This window comes from Punica granatum, chromosome 3, assembly GCF_007655135.1.
Source record: "Punica granatum isolate Tunisia-2019 chromosome 3, ASM765513v2, whole genome shotgun sequence".
Taxonomy (NCBI): Eukaryota; Viridiplantae; Streptophyta; class Magnoliopsida; order Myrtales; family Lythraceae; genus Punica; species Punica granatum.
In genome coordinates this window covers 20,066,384-20,093,213 of record NC_045129.1, presented here as the reverse complement: position 1 = coordinate 20,093,213, position 26,830 = coordinate 20,066,384, and positions in this window count along the sequence as shown.

The following is a 26,830-nucleotide window of genomic DNA, read 5'->3' as shown; positions in this document are numbered from 1 at the left end:
CAAATCATGGCAATACCGATTTTCGTTTAATCGTATCATTTATCATGTTTGTCGTTTGAGCATACGAGAAATGATTCAAAACGAGACGGGTAAACCTCGTAGAACCCCATTCGGGCCATGGGACTTTTCGGCTATCTCCAAAGAGAAGTGGCCGAGAGCCTCTTAGACTCGTACGGGTTGCATGAGGCTTCCTCTTCCCGTTTTGAGTCTGTTCTCGGCTTTCGTGTAATTTGCAATTTACATTATCGTCGCAATATCGCATGAAAATGTCTTTTCAAAACAAAGCATGCATGGATTCGGGTATCGATGACTCATTCGGGTCCATTCGATTATGAGGGTAGTTTCGGTCATTGGACCAAATTATCCTCGATCCTTATGGAATCGTCTTGGTCGTCGAGTCGTGAATCGTTTTCACAATTAATGCATTCGGCATAACCCTTAAGCATCAATTCCACAAACGGGTTAATCGGGACGCTCACATGATTAAACCCACTTTACACTGATAAAGTTTACACGAATTGGCCATTAACTGATAACTCGCGTCGATGAGTTGTCAAATGACGTCGGTGCCCTGTTCAAACTTATCAATTTCAAAACCCGAAACGCGCGGTCCGATGTAGCATGGACGTCTGAAAAGGGCTTCTGTGTCTCAACTTGAGTTTTTACCTGATTCCAAGTAACTCAGGTCATGATGCAGAAGATCTTTCTAGATCACTTCCGGGCAGACCGACCGGTTCTTTGGCTTTTTCGGGGTTCTTGCATAACCCTGGACGATCCAGGGAATTGGTCGACACCGGCTACAGGCCGAGGTGGCCCGCACTGCGATGTTTCCCCTTTTCTGAAAACAATTTTCAAATAAAGGGCAAAATCGTCATTTCACAATTCAACGACACTCTTAAGGTTAGCATGACAGAAACACTACAGTACGGGATAAGAACGGGCTACCTGTTCAGGTGCAGGTTCATCTGCATAGCCTTTTCTTATCTAACTGATGAGTTTCTGTCATCCTAACATAGACTCGGGTAACTAGAACGGTTATCTCTGTCAGAAAACATGCAAAATGCTGATTAACCTTTCACTCGACCTAACCAAACACTAGATAATGGTTAGGAGGAATTCTAGATTCCAAATCTAGAGTCAAAACACGAGTTTGGCTAATTCAGTGGAAATTCAGTGTCACAATACAGAACAACTGTAAAATCAATCCACACACATGAGATTTGACTCTCTTTGTCAGGTTCTCAAAACAAAGCCGAATGCTAAAACATTGGCACGTGCTGGTTTGTCTAGGGTAGGATTTGCATGCCAAAATACCCCGGATTAACAACTTATTAAAACACGTACACTCGATAATAACAAACACTTTGTCTATTATTAAGATGTTCCGTGTTATCTTTCCGCACCTGTTTGCCATACGGGTCGAGCCTGATCCCTAGGCCGAATAATATTAGGGTTCAACGCCCTAATCATCGAGCACAGGGTTCAACGCCCTAATCAACACTCATAGGGTCCAACGCCCTATTCAGTGAGAGCGTCCATTGAATTTCAGTTCTTCGGTCTTTTCCCTAAACTCACGGTGAGTTAGAGTGGAATAATAACCGAACGCGAAACGACTGGAATTCGACCCTTTTGTAATTTGTATTTATTGTTTTCGAGAGCATTGTAAGGACTTTTATTTTGTACATTTGTTCTGTAAGAATTCCAGTCGGTGAGCGAACGGTCCGAGAGTCGAATTAATCGAATCGGTCTAATGCTTGCCCAGACACAAGTAAATCCAAGATCTCGCGGTTTTGGTTCACGCAGGGATTCAACCTCCATGGTTCGATGAACTGTAACGCAAGATTGTGAAGCAACTCCCCGACATACGGGTTTACTTCTCTCTCGGCTTCTCAACCGACATCGTTTAATTCACCGAATCTCCGGTGTCAAAACGTGCGAGCCGATTGCAGCTTAATTCATGCGGTAAATCATAAAACATGCAAGCCTAGCAAACTAGAGTACCGAAAGGGCATGCGGGATATAGGCCCGCACGTAACATGAACCCCCGAACATGGATTTTCCGGTTCCGCACAGATCAATGCCTTAACAACAAACTAGGTGTTCCATACCCCTAGACCCGGGTAACTTATCCGCCCTCGACTTTCGGGTCGTAAAATGATAAGTGGCGACTCCTTCTCTCACGCGTGTCCGTCACGCGTCCCCACGGGAAGGTGGACACTCCCAAGCCGCGCGATCCAAAAGCGCGCAATGCGGGCCCCGACGAGAGTCCACATTCGGGTCCGTACAGCTTGGCAACTCCACTGGGGACATACTTAGTGGGTTCAGGCTCGATCCGTTTGCTTGCTTGCATGTTTATTTATCGCTTTCCGTACATTTACTTTTCTTGCACATTTACTTTTCTGCACTCGCATTGCATCATTCTAGTGGATTTAGGTACCACGCTTGAAATCCCACGAGCGGCAATCAAGGAAGCTAGGTTAGACAGGGGTTCGAAGTAGGGGTACGGCGCGCGGTTCGACTGTTGCTTAGGCCTTGAAAAGAATCCCGCCCGATTTCAAGGAATTGATACCCTTGAGTCGGGGGCCTCCATCCCTAGGTAGCACGGTCCCTGTAGCACTGAACCATGCATCGTGCTATACTTCCATGCAAGCCTTCTACCCGACTTCGGCAACAGTCTATCGAGTCGGCCTACCAGCCACTTGAGTCTTTTCCATTTCAAGAGCGGTGTACATGTACCTTGTAATTTTATTAAGCCATGGGCATTTATTTTTCGCACTCATGCATCATACAGTTTTCAAAATTAGGGTGTCATTCGCATTGATGAGTCCTAAGCTGATCTTCTTTACATCTTGGTAAGGGATGTCGCATTTGGCTTCCTTTCTGCACCTCGACAGAATCACGCCACCGCTTGAGCATATCAGTCACATATGGACCAGCTTGTGTCAAATTGACCGAAACTATATCACTTCCTTCGTCGGAGATGTGCCCATGCTCTCCACACGCCGAGTAGATTGGAATTTCCTAGGAGCAGCTGTGACGTTCTGGGATCCAACCCATGCGGTCTTCAACATTCAGGGTACAGAGCTTACGCCTATCATTGAGGAGTATCGGACCCTCATTGGCAGGACTGCTATTTCCCACGGCATTGTGGAGCCTAACCTCCGTACTACTCGATTGGTCTTAGTCTCGCGCCTACTCAGGGTGCACAGATATCAACTGCATGCCAAACTTGCATACTCCGGAGGCATTGAGATAGTAACCACGAAACTTCTCTGCTTTATCGAATCACAAGCACGCGAGGTTCGAGGGGACATTTTTCAAGCAAACTTATGTCATGTAGTTTTGCTCCTTATTTTTGGAACCCTTTTATTCCCTAGCGCAGTCGATCGCATCGACGCAGCTTTGGCTAGCGTCATCCTCCAAGTGGTCGGAGGCCGCGGGTACGAGGTAGCCCTAGTGGCTGAGACCATTCGGTCGCTCGACCGCGTTACGCGAACAGCTGATCGAAGGTTGAGGGGGTCCCCAATCCTTTTGCAAATTTGGCTACAGAGCCACGCAAGCCCCTTTGGCCTCGTGCCCCCAGTCCTGTTTTTCAACCACTCGGAGTCGATCATTTCTCGATTACTACCTTTAGTGCACGTGGAAGAACGCAAGGTTGCCGAGTGGATCAAAATTTTACGTGAAATATCACCCAAGGGCTTTAAGTGGCGTGCCGCGTGGATGCCACCCGGACCCATGGCCCTTAGATCCCATGATTTTAACGGAATCCCACTTTTGAGCCATGCGGGGTCCACCACTTACTTCCCGTCGCGAGTAATGAGGCAGTTCGGTAGCCTACAGAAAGTCCCCGAGGACACGGCACGGACTAGGTTTGAACACACTTGGCGGGAGGATCAGACGTCCGTAGATTCCCAAAGTGATATCCAACAGGTCCTATCCGCATGGCGCACTGCGGTCACAGAGCTACCTTACTTTCCCGAACACCCTACTCAGGATGAACGGGATTTTCAGGCTACGGAAGAGTACATCCTCCGTTTCTACCGACGGAGTTCGTTTGTACACGAAGATTTCACCGGCTCTCCACAACTTGAGGATAGCACACCATATGGGGCACCCTCAACTTCGAGCATCGCCGTCCAAGCGGAACTCACTAGCCTCAGGTCTGAGAGGGACCGCCTTCGTTGGGAGGTCACCGAGAAAGATGAGCAACTCATCGATCAGCGCCAGCTTCAAAGGGAGCTCGCCCAAGCACGCGCCGAGTTACAGAGACGCGATTAGGAGTTGGCACGTGCGAACGCTACCTTGGAGAGATCCAAGAAGAGGACCCATGGAGGTCCCCACCCATCTTAGGATAGATATCTCCACTAGGCTTTCGCCTGGAATTGGTGTTTTCCGTGGCAATGTTCACTTGTGCCCCGAGCGGGATGGAAGATCGACTTAAGGATTTATTTTCCAAACTGCATTGTATTTTAAACTCTTTGAATCGATGCGAACGACAACATTAGCTTTCAAAACTCATGCATTGCATACATTTGATATATTTATTGTCTTGCGGCTACAACGCATTTCCACACGATAGACAAGTTGTGCCAACCTTTGCGGGTAGACCACCCGCGGTCTTCACTTCTCCATAGCGAGATGTACTATGACCAGAAGCCGTCCAGCCCGGCCACCCACCCCGCACGACAGGCGAGTCGTGCCAACCTTTGCGGGTAGACCACCTGCGGTCTTCACTTCTCCATAGCGAGATGTGCTATGACCAGAAGCCGTCCATCCCGGCCACCCACCCCACATGACCGGCGAGTCGTGCCTACCTTCGCGGGCAGGCCACCTGCGGCCTTCACTCTTCCTCCATGGCAAGGCGAGCTATGGACCGAGGGCTGACCCACCTTCCAAGGCGAAACTAACCAACAACAACTTCTTACTAACAGAGAGCATCATCGCATGATTGGACGCACATCTCTCCACATGACCCCACCCATCTACCAACGATTAAGCGTGCCTCATACATGTCCAAGCATGTTCAAACTAACTCATGCACGCACGCTCAAAGAATCAATGCATGTCTCTCGGTGTGCTCGCACGACACCTACCAGGCCAGTTCGCTTCCTTACACTCTTGCATTGAAATCCTGAACAGTTCATGCTCCTTCATTGTTTTCTTTTCCTATTGCAGGAAATTCTCAACAAGAAGACAGCCTGAATACTGAGCTACCACAATTGAGACAACAAACGTCTCTCATCCGGCTTCTTGGGATTTCAACACTAAGTCCCCATCCTTGCTCCACAGAGCAATACCGCAAGCAAATCAGAGTCACCGCCTTGCAGTGCCCTGCGCTATTCCCTAGCATTGACCTTTGCTTTCACATTTCTTGCACTTTCCTATCGACCCCGCATTTACTGCATCGGGCTTTGGCCCCGCATCGGACTTTGGCCCCGCATCGGGCTTTGGCCCCACTTTTGGGCTTCAGCCACTATCGGGCTTCGGCCCCACTTTTGGGCTCCGGCCCGGCAGTTACTGCCTTTAGGTTTTGACGCCTCGCATTTACTGCTTTCAGGCTCATCTGAAATCCAAAAAATCGACTTGGATTCAAATTCATCCAAGCGATACTCCGAGGAGCAAGTCTAATCCTTCCACTACAAAGACCGAAAGTGACAGTTCCACAAACAGAGCATGACCCAACCCTCAGTCGTAGGAGATACCAGCACGATCATGCCTCCAATCAAAAAAATGGATCTCATCCACCTCCGTTGGGGTCACTGATTGAATACTGGGGCAACACGCGCAGTTTTCTTTAAACTCTCTGTTGCTTTCATTCAAATGCATTCCCACAAATGGGCTCTCGACATGAACACATCCTTCAATGGAGCATTAGGACAGTCTTGAAGACGCCCTATTAGTTCTGTTGGACCTGTTCGACTCACCTGTCCTCATGGGACCCGGCTCCTCGAGCCTTCCCTAAGACGGCTGCTCATGCCTACTCGCAATTAGGGAAAACATGCTTATGTGACCTCAGTCATGGTCTAACCACTTCAGAGTGGTGATGACTACATTCCCGGAAACAAATGTCATCCACACGCGACACCCCATGGGTCGCGTGCGGGACAAAAGGGATTTTCCCATGGGTCCACCCCATATTTCTTACCACATATCCCCCCACATAGTCGCCTAACACACCATCTTCTTTGTCATCTTTTACAGGGACACGCCGGTCACAGGCGAAGAGTGATGCACAAGCTCACGCCTTCCGAGAACTCCTCTCGAGCCTCCTCCCTTATACTTTGACAGGGAAGGGGCTCGGCACGGAGGTACCCCCTACAAAGCTAAAGACAAAAACAACTGAGCGAGCCATATGCCATCAACACAACCATTTCAATTGACATTGACGACATGAGACGGTCAGGGGCGACAGTTGCACAAACCGCCCACCACAAGTCACATCGACGATAAAGACCGAGGCATTCGCGTTCAACACTTGCACCGAGAACACCTCGGACATCATCCACCCACGATAAGCATTTCCAAGCGACGTACACTGGGGCATCCCCGGTTGAAGTTCGCACTAGCACAACTTTTCCAAGCGACGTACACTGGGGCATCCCCGGTTGAAGTTCGCGCCAACATAACCTCGGCAAGCGACGTACACTGGGGCCTCCTTGGTTGAAGTTCGCCCCGAGGTCGCCATAGTGGGTCACTCCAGCAAGTGACGTTGGAACGCTCCTGGTCATTTGCATCAAGACCAGGCCTCCTCCACAACAAGCACCAAGACAACCCCGGCCACTGATTCCCTATGGCAATTTTGTATTTTCCTTCTAGACTATAGGGGAATTCACCTGAAGATTGCAAGGGCAAATGACGCGAAGTTCAACTTTCGAGTGCACAAAAGTCAAACTTCCAAGAAAGCCGGTCCTCACAAAATAGGGCTAGCAATACACAACAAGTCTCCACGAGGCAAAGCACACCAAAGTGGCCTCGGCGATACAAAGTCGAGGAGTTTCAAACAAAGACACGGGGCACAAAACAAACCCCAGCTGCAAAGAAAAAAAACAGAGCGAAAAGAAGTGGGAAAAACCCGCCAATGAAGAGAGAGAGAAAAGACGCGGGAAAAACCCGCCAAAGAACAAAACAAGGCAACGCCGACGTTCACCAAAAGCACCGGCCCTGCCAATTTAAAAGCAGTCAATAAACCCCGAAAAAAAAATAAAAAAATAAAAAAAATAAAAGGGGGAAGCAGCAGACACAACTCCTCGACTGAGACAGAACACAATGCACTCGGAGGTTGAATCCTTCGAACCCTTCGCCCTTACAAACTCGAGAGATAAAAGAATCGAGCCCGCTAGGTCGAAAACCCCTTTTGGGGCGGCCTAGGCAAAAGCTAGGGCAAAAGAGAGGCACGACCGGAAACCCTCTAGGGCGGTCGTGGCAAAAGGAGAGCTCATCCCCTTTAGGTTGAGAGGTACGGCCCCGAGGTGGGTGACCGTAGCAAAAGGAGAGTGAAACGAGAGATGGATAAAAATGACTCCCTGGTTCCTCACACATCGTGCGAACTAGGGATCCTCAACGGAAGTGGCCAGATTATCTACTCCAACATGATCCTCGATCAGCCCTCTAATACAGCTCAACCATTCAGCGCGGATTCCTCTTCAAGCACAGTGGGCAAACCGAGCGTGCCATCCAAGCAGTTTGGGATAGTCTACACAACAAAAGAACAGAGGAAAAGGGGTACATCTCGCTGCAGGCGTGAACTCGTGTATCCTTTTAGCTTGGGGCAGCGCGTTCCCCCAAGCTTTCTCTTTTCTCTTTGTCTTTGCATAACCCCAAAATGGGTCACAGCCACCCTTCAACAGGCTACTACAAAGCCGAAATCCCACACATTCCTTTCCGAGGTCTAGTCATAGCATTCTGGAAATGGTCAGACCGAGTCTGATCAAATCTAAACAGAAATCTCCAAACGAGTTGCAAATGCAGCCGCCCTACAGTACCCTATTGAGAAGGGTTCAAAGCCAACGGGTGCGTCGAACAACCGATAGAGCTGCTAGGGCATTGTCAGGGATGTCTCGATATGCCCAATAAATAGCTAATGGGAGCCCATGGAGGCCACGCATCTAGGCCTCCGAGAACGAGACCCATCTGCATTATTAAAGCAAAATTCTTCACGAGTCACTTAGGTGACCCAAAACTGAAGATCTGCGTATTGCAACAACATTTTCATGCTTACCTGTATCTATCACTTGTTAGTATTTCTCACATGATTTACTAGTAATGTCAGGATCACAGGTACTGCAAACAGCATGAACTACGACAGATTCTGATTCCCGGTTCCATGGGATACGTAGGCGCTCTGTCTTAGAGCTCGAGTCTCGCAATACAAGACGCCGACTTTCGGCGAACTTCTTGCAGGTCAAAGCATGACCGCCCAAGCAGCAGAGCTGGCCTCTGGCAAAGCATAATCATTCCTCAACAGCAAAGCCGGTTTCCGGCAGCCCAATAGGTAACCGCCTAGCGGCGAGCCCGACTTTCGGCAGATCAAACGCATCACTGCCACAGAGGTAAGGCTTCAGTGAAATGACTTCGTCCTAGCATCAACGCCTGCCTCCGACAAATCAAAGCTCCTTGGAAGATGTCTCCCCAAGATCGATTCATCTCTACTTCATGTGACGGGTGACAATCTCAACCCAAAAGAAGAATCTTCAAAGCAGCACTCCAGGCACTCAGTTGCATCGCAATCAGTTGGCAAGTAACGAAGCATTCCGCCACCACATCGATTGCAGCACGGACAAGCTCAGTGATAGAGGAATCACAATGATTCCTTCCACACCTCACGCAACACCCCAACGTTTGCATTTACTTTTTGCAATGCATCCCATGCAATTTACTTTTCAGCATTGCGGGTACGTCCCGACTACTTTCCTGCATTTCGGGTACGTCCCGACTACTTTTCCGCATTTCGGGTACGTCTCGACTATTTTCCGCACTTCGGGTACGTCCCGACTACTAACTATTTTCCGCACTTCGAGTACGTCCCGACTACTTTTCCGCACTTCGGGTACGTCCCGACTACTTTCCTGCATTTCGGGTACGTCCCGACTATTTTCCGCATTTCGGGTACGTGCCGACTACTTTTCCTGCATTTCGGGTACGTCCCGACTACTTTTCCTGCATTTCGGGTACGTCCCGACTACTTTCCGCACTTCGGGTACGTCCCGACTACTTTTCCTGCATTTCGGGTACGTCCCGACTACTTTTCTGCATTTCGGGTACGTCCCGACTATTTGCCGCACTTCGGGTACGTCCCGACTACTTTTCCGCATTTCGGGTACGTCCCGACTACTTTTCTGCACCATGCAAACCGCCGGGCAAAACACCCCGCACCTTGCAAACCCTTCGGGTACGTCCCGACTACTTTTCCGCATTTCGAGTACGTCCCGACTACTTTTCCGCATTTCGGGTACGTCCCGACTACTTTTCTGCATTTCGGGTACGTCCCGACTACTTTCCCGCATTTCGGGTACGTCCCGACTACTTTTCCTGCATTTCGGGTACGTCCCGACTACTTTCCTGCACTTCGGGTACGTCCCGACTACTTATCTGTTTAGGGGTCCATCCCCTCAGGTTCATCCTGACTTTTACATTTCTGCATCAGGTATAACATCCCCACATATCCAAAGTAAGAGGGAGAAGACTGTTATCGAAAATTCCATGTCAATCATTGCTATCAAATTGGGGCGCTTCTGAAGTCTTTGGCTGCATCCTCTGCTCGAGCATGCAGTCAAAGAGGGGCAAGCTGTCAGCACCCCATTTTGGCTCACCTTTCCAAACGATGATATCAGCAATGATCCAAGCCACAACTTGAGCAGAATACAGAAAAACGACTTAACAGAGCAGAAAATCACTATTCATCCTCAAGTCGGCAAAATCGGGCAAATGACACATGCATATGACAGAAGGACTCCAGGGGTCACCAAAGGGTAATAGAGTGACTAGAGAGCTCAGCAATATCCAAAACCGGCATTTTCAGTATATCACACGGACAGTTCTATTTTCCGATAGTTCGCTCGATCATCGGAAGACAGCCAATATTGGACCCCAAAAATCCACTCCAATGCCAAACAGATGAAAAGTGTCCCCAAAGGCATTTTGCAAATCATCTGCTCTATACAGAACAACTTTCTGTATACAGAAAACTTTTCAGTGGAAGTCCAAAAATGCCGGTTTCTCGAAGAAAAGTTAATTCCAAATATCAGATGCGGCCATGCCCCTCAATCATACAGAGCACGAGCAATGCTTCATATTGTCTTTGAGAAGCCATACAGACACTCTGAATGACTTCCGAATGACAAAACGGGCATACCCTTCTTCGGAAGAGCGTAACCGGAGACTGGTCTGATGGAATTACGGCAAACGAAGTTCACACTACATTGCCCTGAAAACTCCAGCGGACATTCGCAATTGGGCAAAACAGACAGCAAAACCCTTCACGGTTTCCCGAGTAACCTCCGAGGGGCACAAAAGGCCATTTTCAGTGAAAATCCATATCCGGAGGTCCTCTTTGGGGAAACTTGATGCCGGATGCTTACCTTACACAATGCTAGCCTTCTCAAGGCTCAATGTGGAATTGTCGGAATGAATCACACAACTCATCTAGACCCCTCGAGCAGTGCTTAAGGGTCTCAGATGCACTTTTCATATCCTTAGAGGCCCAATCTCAGCAAACAGAGATCGCAGTAATCTCCGGATCGCCCAAGAAACTCAGAAAGCAATCTGAGAAATCCAGTTTCGGCCTCCTAGGACATCTCCGGCTCCATATTTGTATTTACCGGCTTAAGGGACAAGGCCCCACGTAATTTGACAATTTATGTCAAAATGACCGACGTGGGATGCAGATACAAGATATGCTGTCAGAAGTGGGTAACCTCGCTCTGAATGCATAAAAGGAGCAAAACCGGCTTCCAAGCCTCATACAGACATTTGGCAATTTCTCACGGAAAATGCCAATCTCGGACTCATTAAATCCATTTCCACGCGTATATCGATAATTCGACGTTCAATTCAAACCACGAACTTCGAATGCGCGATCAATCGAGACCCGAGCTTTTTCCCGGTTTCTCCTCTTCGGTCGTGGGACCCACGGGCTATTCAAGATGAGTCACCCTTTACTCTAGAAGCTTCTTCTTCTTCTTCAATGCAAGAAGCCAACTTGCACTCTTGCTTGAAAATATCCAAGAGTTTGAAGACAACACTCAAGCCTCCATCAATGCTCATCAATGTCTTATCTCTTCTTCATTAATGCAATGGAAGAGGATGAGGCTTGATATTTTCTAAGCATGGGGTTAAGAGCACTTGATTTTGCTAATTGTGTCATTAGCTTTGCCTATAAATGGTCCAAAAGTGATTAAGATAATCACTTCTCCTCTTACACACTCTCTCCAACCTTTCTCTTTCAAGAAATCCTCTCAAACTCCATAGCCAAGAACACTCAAGAACCAGAAAACTTCAGCACTTAGAAGGAAGAGAAAAGAAAACCGAAAAGATCAAAAGAGAGCCTTGAGTTCTTAAGTCGGAAGACGATGTTCATCATCCCGACTTAAGCTCAAAATTTCTCAAACTTCATATCCCACTCATTTTGGACCCATGGAGTTCATTGGTGAAATTGGTTTTTCCATTTGAAGTCTTTAAATTATTGTTTCAGGTCAAATAGTGCATTTCGGGTGAAATCGCTACTCTCGGGTGAATAGTGACCCGCCAGCGCCAGCCGCGCGCATGCCCGCGCACGCCAGCCGGCCTCCCGTGCACCTAGCTCCCCGAACGTGCATGTCCTTGCACTCGAGCATTCTTTCAAGTGTTCAACCGAGTCACCCGACTCTCGAACACTTCCCCGACTCTTTCCTCGTATCCCGAGGCTAGGTAAATCACTCTTGACTTAGAGGAGTTAGGGCTTTTTACATTATTTGCATGGCTATGGAGTAATATGGTGCACAAAGCATGTTCACTTGCAAGACTTCATGTTTATGCACTCTTTACATTATATCATGCATGTTTATCCTCGATTAACATGTTAGCATGTCGGGAAACGTTTGGATCGACCCTCGGAAGACCTTCCCGACCCGAAATAAGCAAAAGAGCTCTCGGGTTTGCCTCAAGAAGAGGTAACCGAGACTTGGCTTGCTTTCCTCGGGTTAAGAACGGCCTTCTTAGCCCGATCCAAGTTCGATTCCCGAGTCTTCTCGTGTTTTCTTACATGCATGAAGTCGGTATTGTTTTATCGATTCCTTAAATAACTTGTTTGTGCATGTTTGCATGTTCGAATGCGTTATTCAAATCATGGCAATACCGATTTTCGTTTAATCGTGTCATTTATCATGTTTGTCGTTTGAGCATGCGAGAAATGATTCAAAACGAGACGGGTAAACCTCGTGGAACCCCATTCGGGCCATGGGACTTCTCGGCTATCTCCAAAGAGAAGTGGCCGAGAGCCTCTTAGACTCGTACGGGTTGCATGAGGCTTCCTCTTCCCGTTTTGAGTTTGTTCTCGGCTTTAGTGTAATTTGCAATTTACATTATCGTCGCAATATCGCATGAAAATGTCTTTTCAAAACAAAGCATGCATGGATTCGGGTATCGATGACTCATTCGGGTCCATTCGGTTATGAGGGTAGTTTCGGTCATTGGACCAAATTATCCTCGATCCTTATGGAATCGTCTTGGTCGTCGAGTCGTGAATCGTTTTCACAATTAATGCATTCGGCATAACCCTTAAGCATCAATTCCACAAACGGGTTAATCGGGACGCTCACATGATTAAACCCACTTTACACTGATAAAGTTTACACGAATTGGCCATTAACTGATAACTCGCGTCGATGAGTTGTCAAATGACGTCGGTGCCCTGTTCAAACTTATCAATTTCAAAACCCGAAACGCGCGGTCCGATATAGCATGGACGTCTGAAAAGGGCTTCTGTGTCTCAACTTGAGTTTTTACCTGATTCCAGGTAACTCAGGTCATGATGCAGAAGATCTTTCTAGATCACTTCCGGGCAGACCGACCGGTTCTTTGGCTTTTTCGGGGTTCTTGCATAACCCTGGACGATCCAGGGAATTGGTCGACACCGGCTACAGGCCGAGGTGGCCCGCACTGCGATGTTTCCTCTTTTCTGAAAACAATTTTCAAATAAAGGGCAAAATCGTCATTTCACAATTCAACGACACTCTTAAGGTTAGCATGACAGAAACACTACAGTATGGGATAAGAACGGGCTACCTGTTCAGGTGCAGGTTCATCTGCATAGCCTTTTCTTATCTAACTGATGAGTTTCTGTCATCCTAACATAGACTCGGGTAACTAGAACGGTTATCTCTGTCAGAAAACATGCAAAATGCTGATTAACCTTTCACTCGACCTAACCAAACACTAGATAATGGTTAGGAGGAATTCTAGATTCCAAATCTAGAGTCAAAACACGAGTTTGACTAATTCAGTTGAAATTCAGTGTCACAATACAGAACAACTGTAAAATCAATCCACACACATGAGATTTGACTCTCTTTGTCAGGTTCTCAAAACAAAGCCGAATGCTAAAACATTGGCACGTGCTGGTTTGTCTAGGGTAGGATTTGCATGCCAAAATACCCCGGATTAACAACTTATTAAAACACGTACACTCGATAATAACAAACACTTTGTCTATTATTAAGATGTTGCGTGTTATCTTTCCGCACCTGTTTGCCATGCGGGTCGAGCCTGATCCCTAGGCCGAATAATATTAGGGTTCAACGCCCTAATCATCGAGCACAGGGTTCAACGCCCTAATCAACACTCACAGGGTCCAACGCCCTATTCAGTGAGAGCGTCCATTGAATTTCAGTTCTTCGGTCTTTTCCCTAAACTCACGGTGAGTTAGAGTGGAATAATAACCGAACGCGAAACGACTGGAATTCGACCCTTTTGTAATTTGTATTTATTGTTTTCGAGAGCATTGTAAGGACTTTTATTTTGTACATTTGTTCTGTAAGAATTCCAGTCGGTGAGCGAACGGTCCGAGAGTCGAATTAATCGAATCGGTCTAATGCTTGCCTAGACACAAGTAAATCCAAGATCTTGCGGTTTTGGTTCACGCAGGGATTCAACCTCCATGGTTTGATGAACTGTAACGCAAGATTGTGAAGCAACTCCCCGACATACGGGTTTACTTCTCTCTCGGCTTCTCAACCGACATCGTTTAATTCACCGAATCTCCGGTGTCAAAACGTGCGAGCCGATTGCAGCTTAATTCATGCGGTAAATCATAAAACATGCAAGCCTAGCAAACTAGAGTATTGAAAGGGCATGCGGGATATAGGCCCGCACGTAACATGAACCCCCGAACACGGATTTTCCGGTTCCGCACAGATCAATGCCTTAACAACAAACTAGGTGTTCCATACTCCTAGACCCGGGTAACTTATCCGCCCTCGACCTTTGGGTCGTAAAATGATAAGTGGCGACTCCTTCTCTCACGCGTGTCCGTAACGCGTCCCCACGGGAAGGTGGACACTCCCAAGCCGCGCGATCCAAAAGCGCGCAATGCGGGCCCCGACGAGAGTCCACATTCGGGTCCGTACAATAGGAACTCAGCGCATACAAAGTATGATAATAATTTTGCCAAAAGCAAAATCGAGTCGTCTTTATTTTTCCTTATTGTCAAAAATTCAATCAATCACACTCTTCTACTATTCTTGACCACCGGATCATCCTTGTATGACTTTCTTCCTTTTCTGAGCTCCTAATCAAGCTCTCTATCACTGTGGTTCTTTCAAGCAGAACAACCCCCTTAAACATAAGCCAAGTCAACTTATAAATATACAACAATATCAGTACACACGTGCCAAGAGTTTATACTTTTATTGTTTACCATACGAAAGAAAGAGATTATAAACATGACAGCAATTATTGCATTCAATCGAGGATCCAAATAATATTCCGACAAACTAAATCAAATATATATATATATATGCTCAAGGAATTGCAAGAACTTACGTAAAACATGATATTTAATGATATTTCCAATCCTCAACTGCATAGTACCTATTTCCCTATTGTGTGGTGCATATATAAATTTTAACAAGCACACCTAAGCCCAAGCTTATTTCCTAACAAATCCGAAGGAATAACAACTCACTTAACCAACATAGAATTCAAGAAACCCAAGCAAAATCACCACAATTATCCAAAAATTTACTCGGGGATCATGCTTCAACTTAAGTCTACAAAATCTCCTAACCTAGGCTCTGATACCAAAATTGTCACGACCCGAAATTACGGTAAAGTTTTTGCTATATTTCCTCGAATCCATTATCATATAAGAACTGTTCACATAAAAAAACACCTGATTTCCAATACATTTCCAAAGTATATAACCGATCCATCAACCCTAATAGGTATATACACTTTTCCGGAGATTTCTTTTTCGCTCTCACATCAGTTACAGCTAAACAAAATATTCAGGTCGTAACATTCTCAAGTCCATTCTATACAAAAATAATATCTATCAAATAACTAAGGTTCCTACCTAGTCCTCCAAGCTGATCCCCGATATCAAAAAGTGGTTCCTCCGCGCAATCGGAAGCTTATCTGGAAAAATGTATGCAGGGTGTGAGCTGCATCTCAGTGAGCACAAAATTCCAAGGCAAAATGAATAATATTAAGTGATAAATATATTTTGAACAACCAAATATTCATATAGATAGTATCCGCGTAACCAAGTCTATCAACTAATTCATCAACATGGTATAATATACCATACATACGACTGACTACTAATTTTATTCATAAACAATCAATTGCCTTTATAACCTATAAAACTATTATTAGAATTAACCATTAACTCAACATCACCTTGCATTCATAACCTAATTAAATCAAATTAACAAACAATACTGCTTCCACAGAATAATTCAAACAATCGCAATAATCATCACATCTACAGCAACCAAACCCAACAAACAATATACAACACAACAAAATTAATACAGCCATAGGGTTGCATTTCCTCGCAACAGAGTTGTGACGGTACCGTGACCCTGCACATCTCCCTCATATCATTCTCAACACCCCATATCCATATCTCATAAGCGGGGACCGCCTATTAACCTCTGACGGTAAGAGTTGACCTCAATTTGTATTCCACCGGGTCTTAGCGGCCGATCAGGCCCCTTTCTCTATTCCGCCGGGTCCAGCGGCCGATCAGGCCCCTGTTTATATTCCGCCGGGTCCAGCGGCCGATCATGCCCTATTTGTATTCCGCTGGGTCCAGCCGCCGATCTGGCCCATTTTGTAATCCGCCGAGTCCAGCGGTCCCATGGCTATAGTCAAACAACAATCACAAACACAATCAACTGCAATTGGGCCATCACACTTCTTAAACCCACACCAAATTCTTATCCCCAAATTATCACAGCCTCCATATACACAAATACAATCCCCATCATATTCCCCCTTTGAATCACATTATCATCATATATTTCTTACACGATCCACATACTCAATCACACCGCATATCCCAAGTCAAGGTGAATCACAAAGGCCGTATTGCTCAGATCCGTTCACACAACATAGCAGTACCGATTCCTTAATCTAACTACCACTACATTCATCTTAATTAATTTCTATAATCATAACACATGATTTCACAAGGGAATAGAGTATTCACATATCATACATATGTATATATATATATATATCATTTCACAATGGAATAAAGTACTCACCGACAACTCCAAGAAATATAGCTCATTAGATCGAACCTTTTGAGTGCTAGGATTCAATCTCCTCGATCCCTATTAGTTGCAAGTATAACAAGAAATCATATCATATATCATATCGATTCCATCCATGTATATATCTCATACCTAACCATTTGCGATTCTCAAGAGAAGAGAAAGATTCAAACCCATTCACTAGATACTCACGCAACTATAATGGTCGACCAGATAATCAATACTAAGATCAACCAACCAAAGGTATGTTAAGGTGGCAAGTTCTTCTTGATAAACTTAACAGCCCAATCCTTATAACTCAACATACTGAAATCCTATATACTCACACAAGGTAAAGGATAAGTCATAAGCTTAGAAACTTAATACAATAAGCTTCTTCGAGTCGTTCTACCCCCATTCCATATTCTATACTTCTCATCAGTATTCTTTCAACAATAATAAGAACCAATTAGTAACTGATTTATCTTATTCCTCAGATTATCATTTTAACTTTACAATTTCAAACAAGTAGTTACATAAATTAATTTGCTATGACAGCTAGGTTAAAATATATATATATATATATATATCTACCACCAAGTCCAATAAATCACTCCCATGCTATTAAACCACCGATCAACAACCTCCAACTTAATAACGTAACCAACATTATCCAATTCTATCACAGCAAAGGAAAGCTAAATAACTTGACAAAGCTCAGGTTATATTAGTAATTTAACCACCGTCGGAAATCCTAAAATCAACTATTAAACCAGCTTCCTCAACTCAGCACCTAAATTATCAATATCCAAACCGAATTAAAGCCCAACTCCTGTCTTAAGTGTTAACTACAAGAAAAGATACACGATCCACCAATCAGACCCTCCTAGTTGACAAGGCAATTAACAATTACGAAAATTTACCAAAATCGAGAGTTAAATCCAATGAATGAAAGAAAGGATTCGCAAGCCAAAGAGACGCATCTTACAGTACAAAACTTATAAAATCAATCTCATTTAATCTAATTACTTCAACTCCAAATAATTAAACAAAGCTAAATCCATAGATATTTTCATCTTTTATCCAACCAATTAAATCAATTGGAATCATCATACATAAAATGAGAACATGAATTCAATCTTGCATTTTTTTTCCTAATATTGATCAAAATCATCCGAATTTCATAGAATCAATTCATACAAATGCCAATTCAACTCAGCCACCACACGTCAAATTTACAGCTAGGCAACCACATAAACTCAACATATAACTCAATTCTCTATTAATCCCTATAAAACTCAAACAATCACATCCAATCAGCCCCCTTCACTATCGAATTAATCGAACCCTAGCTGATCTAAGATGACAGAAGAATAACTGAATCAGCACCTAATCATAGTGAATAAGAATGTCTAAGGTGAGAAGAATCAACTTACTTCAAGGACCCGAGCCTAGCCTTGCTCTCCTCTTAAGTTTCTTCTTCAGTTCACTCTGTTCTATCTCTATCTGCTCTCATCCTCTGTTTCTCTGTTTTCTCCCTTGACTTCCCGCAGCAAAATAGAAGAATGGAAGAAAAAAAAGCAGCAGAACAGAACAAGAAAAAATAAAGGAGGAAGTGGATGGCTGCTCACATTTTCGTTCTCCTTCTTCCCCCCAGCTGTCTCTGTTTTCCTTTCTATCTCTTGCTCTGTTTCCTCTTTACGTTTTCCAGCCCAAAAGCATAACAGAGTAAAAGAGAGAAAGGAGACAAGACAAATGAATGAAAAGAATGGCGGTGGAAGACTCTAGGGGAAAATTTTGGGGAACATGTGGGGCCCTTTCACCCCTAATCTTTTTTTTTGTCAGTCACCTATATATATATATATATATATATATATTTAATAGCACATGTATGTATAAGTATGCATGTTTCGAAAATCCCAGGTTTCAAACATGCCTTCACTCTCTCTTCTTCTCCCTTTTTTTTTCTCCTAATGCTCCAGCTTATGTACATAATCTATATATATATTTGTATATAAGCATGTAAGTAAATGTACGTGTATATATATATATATATAAACTATGTGAAATAAATAAAAAATTCAGGTCTTACAATCTCCCCCACTAATGAAAATTTCGTCCTCGAAATTTGTTTATGTGATACCAAAAAATTAGAGGATTAAGGGTTATAGCATCCTCAGGTTCCCATATCTCCTCTGAACTGACTTTTCCAAGTCCTTTCATAGATCACCAAGCTTCCGTTGAGCCACTATAATAAATCAGATGATATGAGCCCAAATCTTGTAGAATATCCAAATCTCCATCTCGAAAGCAACTCTTAGATTCCTGAGTTCGAATACCGAAAACTCTATCCAAAACCTAAGCAATAGAATTCCTTCCATGTCGCTGGGATATATATAAATTGAAATAAACTCCAAATCTGTCTTGAGTGATCAATGATTTGTATATGTCCCGGCTGATGGTAGAATTGGCTTCTCTAAATCTGATAGCTTTTGCAGTGGAATACTTATCAATGCCAAGGTAGGTAGCTGATAGATATAATTTTCAATACCAGAAACCCTGCTGAATCATACGATGATGCCAGACTGATAATATTAATCCAAGCAATAATAGAATCCCAAGATCAATGATGAAAATCAAGTAAGATCCCGCTAAATAAGCAAAGCAACAATTCTCTCGATCCTGTCAGATCATTCTCACGGCCATATCAACCCTGACTGGTTGCAGATATAAAGGGGAAAATAATATGGAATCACCTTTACTAGAATCGGAGAATTTAGGATGGCAGACAACATTGAACAATTAATAATCTAGGAAATATCCCAATGAAGGAAATTTGACATATATGCCCAAAGATCGTGGAAACTTATTGAAAGAATACCTCTGAACCTGATTCATAAAGAATCCTTGTAATACCATATATGTATAACCGAATGTATACTGACCCTGATACTTAACTGAATTCGGTCCTCGTTTGAAGCTCGAAGAATAGCTAATCATAATGCTGATTTAGTGAGAAACTTAAACTATGGGGAACTTGAGGTGCCTCCCTTTACTTAGGTCTTAATAGTATTATAATAATTATGTATTTATTTCGAAAAGTGTACTTAAGTCCCAAGTTTTTTTTTTCTTTAACCATGCACAAAGAAATTAGTAAATATCAACATTTGGAAAATCTTACTAATATGTCAGTAGGATATTAAAAGTTCCACATAATCAAATCGAACAATTAAGATCAAAACTAATCGAATCACTAACGCAGCAATTAAACAAGAAATCACAATCAAACTCAATCACATCTATTTCCAATTCGATTAACTTAGTTCTGAGACTTCAATTTAGATTTTTACCTTCTACTTCCCTAATTTGGTAATCCCCTATATCAGTCCGTGAACAAGTCCTTCTCTTACCTACCCCAGAAAGGTAAAACTCCAACAGATTAACCATCTACATTCCGATTTTATTCTTCGATTTGCTCATTCCATCGATTTGCTCATTCCATCGAATTCGCAGGAATACACATTCAGACACAAGAACAAATCAAATCGTTATCACATACACAGCACTTCCATAGCAACTGATTTCAAGCCCAAATTACTACTTAAGATCATTCTTTAAATTTCCGACCCCAATAAGTCTTCTAAGCAATCAAAATAAACCACATAACCTACGCTTTCTACTTATGTATCTCATCTATCCTTACTCCGCTTCAGACCGAATCGTTAACCAATTTATAGAGAAGGAACGTGATTTAAGAAAAAGGATTCACCTAATTAATAGGAACTCAGCGCATACAAAGTATGATAATAATTTTGCCAAAAGCTCAATCGAGTCGTCTTTATTTTTCCTTATTGTCAAGAATTCAATCAATCACACTCTTCTACTATTCCTGACCACCGGATCATCCTTGTATGACTTTCTTCCTTTTCTGAGCTCCTAATCAAGCTCTCTATCACAATGGTTCTTTCAAGCAGAACAACCCCCTTAAACATAAGCCAAGTCAACTTATAAATATACAACAATATCAGTACACACGTGCCAAGAGTTTATACTTTTATTGTTTACCATACGAAAGAAAGATATTATAAACATGACAGCAATTATTGCATTCAATCGAGGATCCAAATAATATTCCAACAAACTAAATCAAATATATATATATGCTCAAGGAATTGCAAGAACTTACGTAAAACATGATATTTAATGATATTTCCAATCCTCAACTGCTTAGTATCTATTTCCCTATTGTGTGGTGCATATATAAATTTTAACAAGCACACCTAAGCCCAAGCTTATTTCCTAACAAATCCGAAGCAATAACAACTCACTTAACCAACATAGAATTCAAGAAACCCTAGCAAAATCACCACAATTATCCAAAAATTTACTCGGGGATCATGCTTCAACTTAAGTCTACAGAATCTCCTAATCTAGGCTCTGATACCAAAATTGTCACGACCCGAAATTACGATAAAGTTTTTGCTATATTTCCTCGAATCCTTTATCATATAAGAACTGTTCACATAAAAAAAACCTGATTTCCAATAAATTTCCAAAGTATATAACCGATCCATCAACCCTAATAGGTATATACACTTTTCCGGAGATTTCTTTTTCGCTCTCACATCAGTTACAACTAAACAAAATATTCAGGTCGTAACATTCTCAAGTCCATTCTATACAAAAATGATATCTATCAAATAACTAAGGTTCCTACCTAGTCCTCCAAGCTGATCCCCGATATCAAAAAGTGGTTCCTCCGCGCAATCGGAAGCTTATCTGGAAAAATGTATGCAGGGTGTGAGCTGCATCTCAGTGAGCACAAAATTCCAAGGAAAAATGAATAATATTAAGTGATAAATATATTTTAAACAACCAAATATTCATATAGATAGTATCCGCGTAACCAAGTCTATCAACTAATTCAACAACATGGTATAATATACCATACATACGACTGACTACTAATTTTATTCATAAACAATCAATTGCCATTATAACCTATAAAACTATTATTAGAATTAACCATTAACTCAACATCACCCTGCATTCATAGCCTAATTAAATCAAATTAACAAGCAATACGGCTTCCACAGAATAATTCAAACAATCGCAATAATCATCACATCTACAGCAACCAAACCCAACAAACAATATACAACACAACAAAATTAATACAGCCATAGGGTTGCATTTCCTCACAACAGAGTTGTGACGGTACCGTGACCCCGCACATCTCCCTCATATCATTCTCAACTCCCCATATCCATATCTCATAAGCGGGGACCGCCTATTAAACACTGGCGGTAAGAGTTGACCTCAATTTGTATTCCGCCGGGTCTTAGCGGCCGATCAGGCCCCTTTCTCTATTCCGCCGGGTCCAGCGGCCGATCAGGCCCCTGTTTATATTTCGCCGGGTCCAGCGGCCGATCATGCCCTATTTGTATTCCGCTGGGTCCAGCCGCTGATCTGGCCCATTTTGTAATCTGCCGAGTCCAGCGATCCCATGTCTATAGTCAAACAACAATCACAAACACAATCAACTGCAACTGGCCATCACACATCATAAACCCACACCAAATTCTTATCCCCAAATTATCACAGCCTCCATATACACAAATACAATCCCCATCATATTCCCCCTTTGAATCACATTATCATCATATATTTCTTACACGATCCACATACTCAAACACACCGCATATCCCAAGTCAAGGTGAATCACAAAGGCCGTATTGCTCAGATCCGTTCACACAACATAGCAGTACCGATTCCTTAATCTAACTACCACTACATTCATCTTAATTAATTTCTATAATCATAACACATGATTTCACAAGGGAATAGAGTATTCACATATCATACATATGTATATATATATATATATATATATATATCATTTCACAATGGAATAAAGTACTCACCAACAACTCCAAGAAATATAGCTCATTAGATCGATTCCATCCATGTATATATCTCATACCTAACCATTTGCGATTCTCAAGAGAAGAGAAAGATTCAAACCCATTCACTAGATACTCACGCAACTATAATGGTCGACCAGATAATCAATACTAAGATCAACCAACCAAAGGTATGTTAAGGTGGCAAGTTCTTCTTGATAAACTTAACAGCCCAATCCTTATAACTCAACATACTGAAATCCTATATACTCACACAAGGTAGAGGATAAGTCATAAGCTTAGAAACTTAATACAATAAGCTTCTTCTAGTCGTTCTACGCCCATTCCATATTCTATACTTCTCATCAGTATTCTTTCGACAATAATAAGAACCAATTAGTAACTGATTTATCTTATTCCTCATATCATCATTTTAACTTTACAATTTCAAACAAGTAGTTACATAAATTAATTTGCCAAGACAGCTAGGTTAAAATATATATATATATACATATATATATATATCTACCACCAAGTCCAATAAATCACTCCCATGCTATTAAACCACAAATCAACAACCTCCAACTTAATAACGTAACCAACATTATCCAATTCTATCGCAGCAAAGGAAAGCTAAATAACTTGACAAAGCTCAGGTTATATTAGTAATTTAACCACCGTCGGAAATCCTAAAATCAACTATTAAACCAGCTTCCTCAACTCAGCACCTAAATTATCAATATCCAAACCGAATTAAAGCCCAACTCCTGTCTTAAGTGTTAACTACAGGAAAAGATACACGATCCACCAATCAGACCCTCCTAGTTGACAAGGCAATCAACAATTACGAAAATTTACCAAAATCGAGAGTTAAATCCAATGAATGAAAGAAAGGATTCGCAAGCCAAAGAGACGCATCTTACAGTACAAAACTTATAAAATCAATCTCATTTAATCTAATTACTTCAACTCCAAATAATTAAACAAAGCTAAATCCATAGATATTTTCATCTTTTATCCAACCAATTAAATCAATTGGAATCATCATACATAAAATGAGAACATGAATTCAATCTTGCATTTTTTTTCCTAATATTGATCAAAATCATCCGAATTTCATAGAATCAATTCATACAAATGCCAATTCAACTCAGCCACCACACGTCAAATTTACAGCTAGGCAACCACATAAACTCAACATATAACTCAATTCTCGATTAATCCCTATAAAACTCAAACAATCACATCCAATCAGCCCCCTTCACTATCGAATTATTCGAACCCTAGCTGAGCTAAGATGACAAAAGAATAACTTAATCAGCACCTAATCATAGTGAACAAGAATGTCTAAGGTGAGAAGAATCAACTTATTTCAAGGACCCGAGCCTAGCCTTGCTCTCCTCTTAAGTTTCTTCTTCAGTTCACTCTGTTCTATCTCTATCTGCTCTCATCCTCTGTTTCTCTGTTTTCTCCCTTGACTTCCCGCAGCAAAATAGAAGAATGGAAGAAAAGAAAGCAGCAGAACAGAATAAGAAAAAATAAAAGAGGAAGTGGATGGCTGCTCACATTTTCGTTCTTCTTCTTCCCCCCAGCTGTCTCTGTTTTCCTTTCTATCTCTTGCTCTGTTTCCTCTTTACGTTTTCCAGCCCAAAAGCATAACAGAGTAAAAGAGAGAAAGGAGGCAAGACAAATGAATGAAAAGAATGGCGGTGGAAGACTCCAGGGGAAAAATTTGGGGAACACGTGGGGCCCTATCACCCCTAATCTTTTTATTTTGTCAGTCACCTATATAATATATATATATATATTTAATAGCACAAGTATGTATAAGTATGCATGTTTCGAAAATCCCAGGTTTCAAACATGCCTTCACTCTCTCTTCTTCTCCCTTTTTTTTTCTCCTAATGCTCCAGCTTATGTACATAATCTATATATATATTTGTATATAAGCATGTAAGTAAATGTACGTGTATATATATATATATAAATAAACTAATAAATAAAAAATTCAGGTCTTACAATCTCCCCCACTAATGAAAATTTCGTCCTCGAAATTTGTTTATGTGATACCAAAAAATTAGAGGATTAAGGGTTATAGCATCCTCAGGTTCCCATATCTCCTCTGAACTGACTTTTCCAAGTCCTTTCATAGATCACCAAGCTTCCGTTGAGCCACTATAATAAATCAATGATATGAGCCCAAATCTTGTAGAATATCCAAATCTCCATCTCGAAAGCAACTCTTAGATTCCTGAGTTCGAATACCGAAAACTCTATCCAAAACCTAAGCAATAGAATTCCTTCCATGTCGCTGGGATATATATAAACTGAAATAAACTCCAAATCTGTCTTGAGTGATCAATGATTTGTATATGTCCCGGCTGATGGTAGAATTGGCTTCTCTAAATCTGATAGCTTTTCCAGTGGAATACTTATCAATGCCAAGGTAGGTAGCTGATAGATATAATTTTCAATACCAGAAACCCTGCTGAATCATACGATGATGCCAGACTGATAATATTAATCCAAGCAATAATAGAATCCCAAGATCAATGATGAAAATCAAGTAAGATCCCGCTAAATAAGCAAAGCAACAATTCTCTCGATCCTGTCAGATCATTCTCACGGCCATATCAACCCTGACTGGTTGCAGATATAAAGGGGAAAATAATATGGAATCACCATTACTAGAATCGGAGAATTTAGGATGGCAGACAACATTGAACAATTAATAATCCAGGAAATATCCCAATGAAGGAAATTTGACATATATGCTCAAAGATCGTGGAAACTTATTGAAGGAATACCTCTGAACCTGATTCATAAAGAATCCTTATAAAACCATATATGTATAACCGAATGTATACTGACCCTGATACTTAACTGAATTCAGTCCTCGTTTGAAGCTCGAAGAATAGCTGATCATAATGCTGATTTCGTGAGAAACTTAAAGTTCCTCATAATTAAATCGAACAATTAAGATCAAAACTTATCGAATCACTAACGCAGCAATTAAACAGGAAATCACAATCAAACTCAATCACATCTATTTCCAATTCGATTAACTTGGTTCTGAGACTTCAATTTAGATTTTTACCTTCTACTTCCCTTATTTGGTAATCCCCTAGATCAGTCCGTGAACAAGTCCTTCTCTTACCTACCCCAGAAAGGTAAAACTCCAACAGATTAACCATCTACATTCCGATTTTATTCTTCGATTTGCTCATTCCATCGATTTGCTCATTCCATCGAATTCGCAGGAATACACATTCAGACACAAGAACAAATCAAATCGTTATCACATACACAGCACTTCCATAGCAACTGATTTCAAGCCCAAATTACTACTTAAGATCATTCTTTAAATTTCCGACCCCAATAAGTCTTCTAAGCAATCAAAATAAACCACATAACCTACGCTTTCTACTTATGTATCTCATCTATCCTTACTCCGCTTCAGACCGAATCGTTAACCAATTTATAGAGAAGGAACGTGATTTAAGAAAAAGGAATCACCTAATTAATAGGAACTCAGCGCATACAAAGTATGATAATAATTTTGCCAAAAGCAAAATCGAGTCGTCTTTATTTTTCCTTATTGTCAAGAATTCAATCAATCACACTCTTCTACTATTCTTGACCACCGGATCATCCTTGTATGACTTTCTTCCTTTTCTGAGCTCCTAATCAAGCTCTCTATCACTGTGGTTCTTTCAAGCAGAACAACCCCCTTAAACATAAGCCAAGTCAACTTATAAATATACAACAATATCAGTATACACGTGCCAAGAGTTTATACTTTTATTGTTTACCATACGAAAGAAAGAGATTATAAACATGACAGCAATTATTGCATTCAATCGAGGATCCAAATAATATTCCGACAAACTAAATCAAATATATATATATGCTCAAGGAATTGCAAGAACTTACGTAAAACATGATATTTAATGATATTTCCAATCCTCAACTGCTTAGTATCTATTTCCCTATTGTGTGGTGCATATATAAATTTTAACAAGCACACCTAAGCCCAAGCTTATTTCCTAACAAATCCGAAGCAATAACAACTCACTTAACCAACATAGAATTCAAGAAACCCTAGCAAAATCACCACAATTATCCAAAAATTTACTCGGGGATCATGCTTCAACTTAAGTCTACAGTATCTCCTAACCTATGCTCTGATACAAA